Consider the following 7839-nt stretch of genomic DNA (forward strand, 5'->3'; position numbering starts at 1 on the left):
AAGTTTACATCATGAAGACATGAATGAACTCAAATCCAATTAATAAATTGGTTGAGTCATTAATGAAGTGGTTGAATGGATAGTGGGAATACGCAAGTGAAATAAAATCAGCAAACAATCGGAACAGTCATTACTAAAGTTGGTAGGCAGTTTAATAAATGAGATAACTAATAATGCATAATATTGAAAACGTGCAAAATACGCGAGTATGATCAAGTATGTTCAAGCATGATCGAGTATGTTCAAGTACTGAGATGATATACAATACAAGAAAGGAAAATGACGGTGAGATATGAAACACATTCCAAAAATAGGCCCACAAACAATTAAGATCGGTGAGATAGGATAATAGACCTCCAAACACTGAGATGATATACCATCTCATGTTGGGCCCTCAAACAACCCCTATAAGTTTAGCCCATGTACTTTTAAACTTGTATCTATAAATATAATCCCTAAAATTTAAAAATTGTGTATAAGGTCCTCGAGTTTTTTATTTTCTGTTTGATAGATTCCTATATTTTCAAATTTATATCCAATAGGTCTCTTGCTTATATAGTTTAAAAAACGTTAAAAATTAATTGTAATATCATATATAAATCTTTACTTTGTGTCTAATACGTCAAATTTCATTTTTTTTTTTAAAAAAAACAATGTACTATCTATTGTTGACTAAAATAAAATTATAAAGCTCAATGAGAAAAAAACAATAATTATGTTCAATAAAATAATTAATTTAAAATTTTTTTGAATATATCTAAAATCTATTGAATACAAAATTAAAAATTTATGAGTATGTTAGACATTTATGATTTATTAGATACGAATTAAAAAAAATTAGATTTATTAAATACAATTTTGAAAATCTAGAGATTTAACTTGTAATTTAACTGTTATAATTTAACTTGTAATTTAACTGTTATAATAGGTTTGTGGAAGATTTAAATTAAAGAATATTAATTACAAATAAATAAATAAGTAAATAATATATAAATATATTTGAAAGAAATGCGTTAAGTTGCAAATTGAAACAAACAACACATACTTATGTTAACGCAAAGAAAGAATTGAACTTTAGATAGGGGCACGGTTCCATTTTTCCCTACCCAACAAACCACGGGGCCAATGTTATTTTTTTTTTAGTGATTTTTACATTAACCAGAGGTCATATATTTAAAAAATGTTTAAATTGACTTTCTTTTTTTTTTTTAAAAAAAAAAAAAAAAAAAAAAAAAAAAAAAAAACTTGTAATATTATTTTTCCACATTTTTTATTATTTTTATTCTCGATTTTTATATAGATTTTTCCTATTTTCAAAACTTTCTTAATAATAAAGAGAGAAACTGCATTTATTATGTATAAAGAATATATATTTAATATGATTTTTTCATATTTTCAAATGATGAGAAAAAATGCATTTACTGTTGAGATTTTTTCTTTATTTAATTTAATTGGAGAGTGAAAATGCATTTAATGAAATTTTATTTTTTGTTTTTGTTAGTTTCACTTTTGCGCATTCATGGTTATTTAAAATATATCTCAAAACATTTTGTTAGGTATTTAAAAATATTTTAACTAATATATGAAATATACCACAATATATAAATTAGAGATTGATTCAATGCTTGAAAAAAATCACCATATAATTTAATATATGAAATATATCATGATATATAAATAATATTGGCTTGATATTTAACATAAATCGCAGTATAAATCACAAATTTTATTTACAAGATATATATATATATATATACACACACATTTAAGTAATCAGAAATCCCAACACATCAAAATTTGTATATATCACAATACATATAAAATCTAAATTAAAAAAAAAAACTCTCAATTAATTTTTATATTCTAACAAATACCTTGAAATATTGTCAATATACCTTGGAACATATGTAAAATCAAGACAAGCAGATATTACAATATACAAAATTAAGAGTATATATTGTTTAATCGAATTTTTTTATCGGTCATCACATATAAATCACATATTGACTTAATATCAACATAAATCACAGTATGTATCAAATAAACAATGGTATTTACAATAATGCATAATTCACATATATCAACGGAAGGAATGCATATTCCCTTGGGGTTTATAACATATATATTTAGGGTTAGAAAAAGAAAAAAAAAAAAAACAAAGTTTTCCTCAGTCTTGGTGCAACGGATCTGTATATGCAGCACGAACAAAGTCAAATTCATCTTTCCATCTTCATATGAGGTTTATAACACATAACCTTCCATCTTCATCTCTTATTCTTATTCAGCCATGGCTGCCACAATTTTGTATAGGTGATTGGATCTTGGTTCGCGACACAAACGAAGAGAGTAAACAGTGAATGAGAAAAAGAATCAACAAGAAGACAACTAGTGGCTTACCTCGATGACCCGCGTTCAGCGTTCAGAAGTCGATGATGATGGAAAACGGTTGATGGACGAGTACGAACGACTGATTTTCGATGGGCGAATGACTGATGAATGAGGACAAATGGGGTGCGGCGGACTAGAGAACGGTGGTCGGTGGTCGAATCCAACGGACGAACGGTGGATTGGTGAACGGCAACGACAGCAGTCAGCCGAATCCGACGGTCGAACAGCAAGTGTGAAATCATCGGAAAGAGAAAATGAAGGGAGAAGGAAGAAAAGGGAAATGAAGGAATCAATGATTTTTTTTTAAAAAAAAAAAAACATCAATGGGTGTGAAGTCATAAGCCTATGCATGAGAGAGAATCACAATTATATATATATATATATATCTGTCTCTTATACACATCTAGATGTGTATAAGAGACAGATATATATATATATAAATGAAATGTTCAAGATATTAATGTAATGTAGCCCATATTTTAAGGTCTTCTATGTCGAAACCCTTTTTGATATAAAGATGAGCAGTTTCAAATATAACACTCAGACCTAAACATTAGTACAAAAGATTTTGTAGAAATACAAAATTTTAGATTTAACTTTTGGAGTTTATCATGGATAGACTTTGTTATATTTTCAATTCTTTAAACATTTTGTCATACACTTAATTATTAGAAAAGTGCTGCCTATTCTATTACAATTACTCTATAAAGATCGAATAAACATATAAATATAGTCGATTTGAATTGTGCCCCCTCACCCCCTGGCTAGCAATAAAACTCATATATACCTCATGTATCTATATAGAAGCAACCAATATCAAGATTATTATATTGCCAACACGAGCATTACTAAACTATTCATTTATCAATTATAGTATCAAAGCAAGATTTTGATTTGATAATAAGCAAACGTGTAACCATCTGCTGGACGTGTCTATTAATACCATAAAATATCTAAATGATCCACTTGTTGGGTTAATAGGTCCACATATATCACCCTGAATTTGTTCTAAAAATGCAAGTGATTCAATCCCCACTTTAGTTGGTGATGGTCTAATTATCAAATTTCCTTGAGAGCAAGCATCACATGATAATTCATTAAATTGAATAATCTCCTGACTCTTCAATGGGTATTCATTTGAATTCTTAATAATTATTCTCATCATTATAGACCTTGAATGACCTAATCTGTCGTGCCAAATTGTAAATATGTCTGGATTCATGAACTTCAGGTTCATTGTTGCACATGTTTCAATTACTCGTACACGAGTCTGATATAATCCAGACGATAAAGCAGACAACTCTTTCAGTATAAGTTTTTTATATGAGACAGTAGATATGATATAAAGATACTTCATATTATTCTTTTTATCAATTTCAATATGATAACCATTGCAACGTATATCTTTAAAACTAAGTAGATTTCTCTTTGATTGACTAGAAAACAATGCATTGTCAATTATAAATTTTGTTTATATACACAAAACAATATTGCGTTTCCAAAGTCTTCAATTACGTTTGCAGAACTTGATGTCGTATTGACTTTTGTTTCCAACATTGTCAATTTTGAAAAATATTTTCTACTTGTAAGTATTGTATGTGTAGTTGCACTGTTTGTCAGATATAGATCTTCTTTACTCTTTTTTGAGTCACCCAACATATGAAAATGATTCAAGTTTCTTCATTAAAAGAAAATAATTACAATAAGAAAAACAACATTTATAATATATAAAGGTTAAAGTCTACTAAGAGAAGAAAAAACATGGAGATAAATAATAATAATAAAAAAAAACATTGAATTTAGATATTTTCAAAATCAAAGGAAACATTTGATGTTCCATCAATTATGCTGATTTTCTCTTCGTGAGATTCAAATAAGTCTGCCATATCCAAATTTGTCATATGGGATGAGTCAAATATGTCATTATCCTGGTATGCAAAATTTCACATTTTCCTTTTTTTTTCCTTCCGGGAGGCTTGATAGAGATCAACTAACTGCTTTGACGTACGATAGATACGTGACCAATGCCCAATCATTCCGCATGGGAAGCATTTATTTTCAACACTTTTTGAACTCTTATCTTGTAGAGCTTTTCCTTTATGATCGTCATCTTGTGTGGTTTTCTTGAATTTTGAATGATTAGAATGACCACCATGAAAATAATAATTATTTATTCCTTTACCACGATCACGACCTCGACCACGATTATTAACATTCACAACATTCACGTAAGGGAATGGTGTTGTTCCAGTTGGTCGAGATTTATGATTTTTCATTAATAATTCGTTATTTTGTTCGGTCATGAGAAGACATGAAATTAATTCAGAATACTGTTTAAAACCTTTCTCTTGATATTGCTACTGGAACGTGTTCGAAATATAGAAAAATGTCTTCTCTAACATATTGATTTAAAATTTTGGAACCTCAAGTGCATCAATTTACGATGAGCTTTAGGAAGAAAAATTGTTTTCCAATGATCACATTTTTATAACATCCAAGTGTATTTTGACATTAAACATTAATCACAAATAATATTACCATTAATATCAAAAGCTACAAATTCTAATTTTATAATATTTTCGTAGTAACATAATTACAAAATATTATATTTATATTAGAAATTTAATATATATCAAATATGTAAAACAACGTTTAATTTATTAATTATAACGAAGAGAGAAAAACGACATATTTTTAGGACCTACCTTTAGCGAGGAAAATGATAGGAGCTCGTGCTGATAACATCTTGTAAATTTGAGGAACACAACGACGCACGACGAAACATGAATATGGAGAAAATATAATATAATAATAATATTCAATAAAATAAATATATATTGAAATAAATAAAACATAATATATATAAATTAAATTAACAAAATATGAAATAAGGAATTTATCTAAAATCTTCATTTTCCCCAATTTTCTTGAATTTTGCCCAATGTATGTCTTTCAATATCCACCAAATGCCGTTAGTTTTAGGCAATTTGGAAGGTAAGGAGTGGATTACATGAGAGGTAGACCACACTTTGGAAAATGAAAGCATGACACATGGTCAATAGTTACTAAGCATGAGCATTTAATGGACATCTATTGTCATAATATTTATAATACACGTGACTTTTGATCCAATTTTGATACTTTCTTGATTATTTTTTTTAATTCTAAATATTCATGTTTTCTATTTGATTTTTCAACTTCCAAATTTTAGGAAATAAAATGATGGAATATGTGTAAGGAGAATAATCCAAATGACATTGAAAAAACTATAATGGTAATATTACACTAAATTTGGCAATCTCTATGCCTTGGAAAAAGATTGATAATAGAAGATTTGAGATAGCTGAAATAAGAAATTTGGCTTATTCATTGGAATGTTCAAAACTAATTATGACTTACATTTTTGTAACTCCAATTAATTGTAAAATTAATTGTCTTTGGCTTCATTCCACCCCTTGAATACACAACTATTCTCTTGTTAATTTTCAGTTCACTTAAATTAATAAACTACTAATTTTTTTCAATAAATTCACAAGTTCAATTTAATCTACTTAGTCACAAGAGTTATGAGCATTAAAGGCAAGGTTAAAAGATTTTATAAAAAATGAAGAAACTTGTTTATAAATATTATAAAATATCATTATCTATCAGTAATAGACTTCGATAGACATCTATTAGTGAGTGATAGATCATGATAGTTAACTATCAATGGACGATAGACCGTGATAGATATCTATAAGTCATCATTGATATTTTACTATATTTATAAATAAATTGGTTTATTTGTCATCATTTGAAAACAACTCCTAAATTAGATTGCAATATATTTATTGTGAATGTGAGTGAAATCCGTGTCCAACACGGGTTTGAAATTTTATAAGGTAATGTGTTTGAAACTTTTAAAGAAATATGTTTGGAACATATATTTGCAACTAAAGAATTCTTTGGAAAAAAAAAATAATGTCACGTTTAATATTTTTAGATGCATGTTTGATAGCAAAATTATAAAATTAAATTTTAATTTAAATAATTGTCCAAAATATATTTAATAATATATTTATATATCATAAACATCATAGTAATTACCAACCCAATATTAAGTTGAATTGCACCTATTATTAATATATTTATAAACATGTTTATGTTACAAAATTTGTATGCTTTTTCTTTTACAATGTCTTTTAAATTATAATAACAATTTTTATTTTAACAAAAATAATATGCATTTATAATATGGAATACTATATATCCATCCATGTAATTTTCTTCTTCTTCTTCTTTCTTTCTTTCTTTCTTTTTTTTCTTTTTCTTTTTTTTTTAATATAATTAGTAGGAGAATGAATATTTGAATCTTTAACTAGAAGTACATGACAACAATTATCATACGTATATTCAAAGAGTTTTTTTTGTTATTAATGTAAGTTTGTAGCAAATTTCAAATTAACGATACATTAAAAAAACTAAGGGCCGATTTGATAGACAAAAAACAAAATTATATTTCATGTTTTCAGATATGTATTTGATAGTAGATTAGAATTCTAATTTAAATAAATTTTCAAAAAGTTTTTGATAATTTACTTATAAACCATTAGAATAATAATAGTTACTCACTAAATATTAAGTTGAATATATACTATTATTAATTAATTTATGAACTTTACGAATTAGTAGTTTTTGATCCCTCTGATCCTATTCGTTATACCCTTCATGACTCGTTTAGGAATAACCAATTTCCGGAATTCTCACACATTTTTTACGAACAAGAGAGGTGAAAATACGAAAAAAGAAAATTGGAATGAAAAGCGTCCATTGTCTAATGGATAGGACAGGGGTCTTCTAAACCTTTGGACCCTTCCTTGGTAGAAGTAATTCTTTCTTGTAAGGAACCCATTTCGGTACTTTATCTTAGTTTTGCTAAGGGAGCAGCAGGCCACTGCTACATCCATTTCACTGGGAATTGATGATCTTTTAACAATCCCTTCTAATGGATGGCTAGGAGATTTTCTATAATTTCGCATGTGAGGGGGAATTTGTCTATGGTCGATTCAGTAATAAATAAGATTTTTTAGTTCTACCTCGTGAAAAAAAAAAAACTGAATTTCTTTTGTCTCTGTGGATCGAGGAGAAAGGGGGCTCGACGGGAGGAGGATTATAAAATGAGAAAAGAAAGGAGGTCAACCTCTTTAAAAAATTTCACTCTTTTTTTTTATAATTTTTTTTAAATGTTGTAATCGATATATTGAATAAAGAACTCAGAAAATTGAAATAAAAAAGCAAAAGAATCAATGAAATGAGCTATTGGGTATGTCACACAGGTTACTTACCTATAAGTCCTTCTTTTCTGGCTAGGAAGCATATGAGAATGCTGAAACCAGTTGCTGTTACGACTAGTGCGAGTCTTTTTTTCTTAAAAAAAATAAACAAATGAATTGGACTTCCTCATACATTTGG

Source organism: Benincasa hispida, chromosome 8 (assembly GCF_009727055.1).
Source record: "Benincasa hispida cultivar B227 chromosome 8, ASM972705v1, whole genome shotgun sequence".
In the NCBI taxonomy this organism is placed as follows: domain Eukaryota; kingdom Viridiplantae; phylum Streptophyta; class Magnoliopsida; order Cucurbitales; family Cucurbitaceae; genus Benincasa; species Benincasa hispida.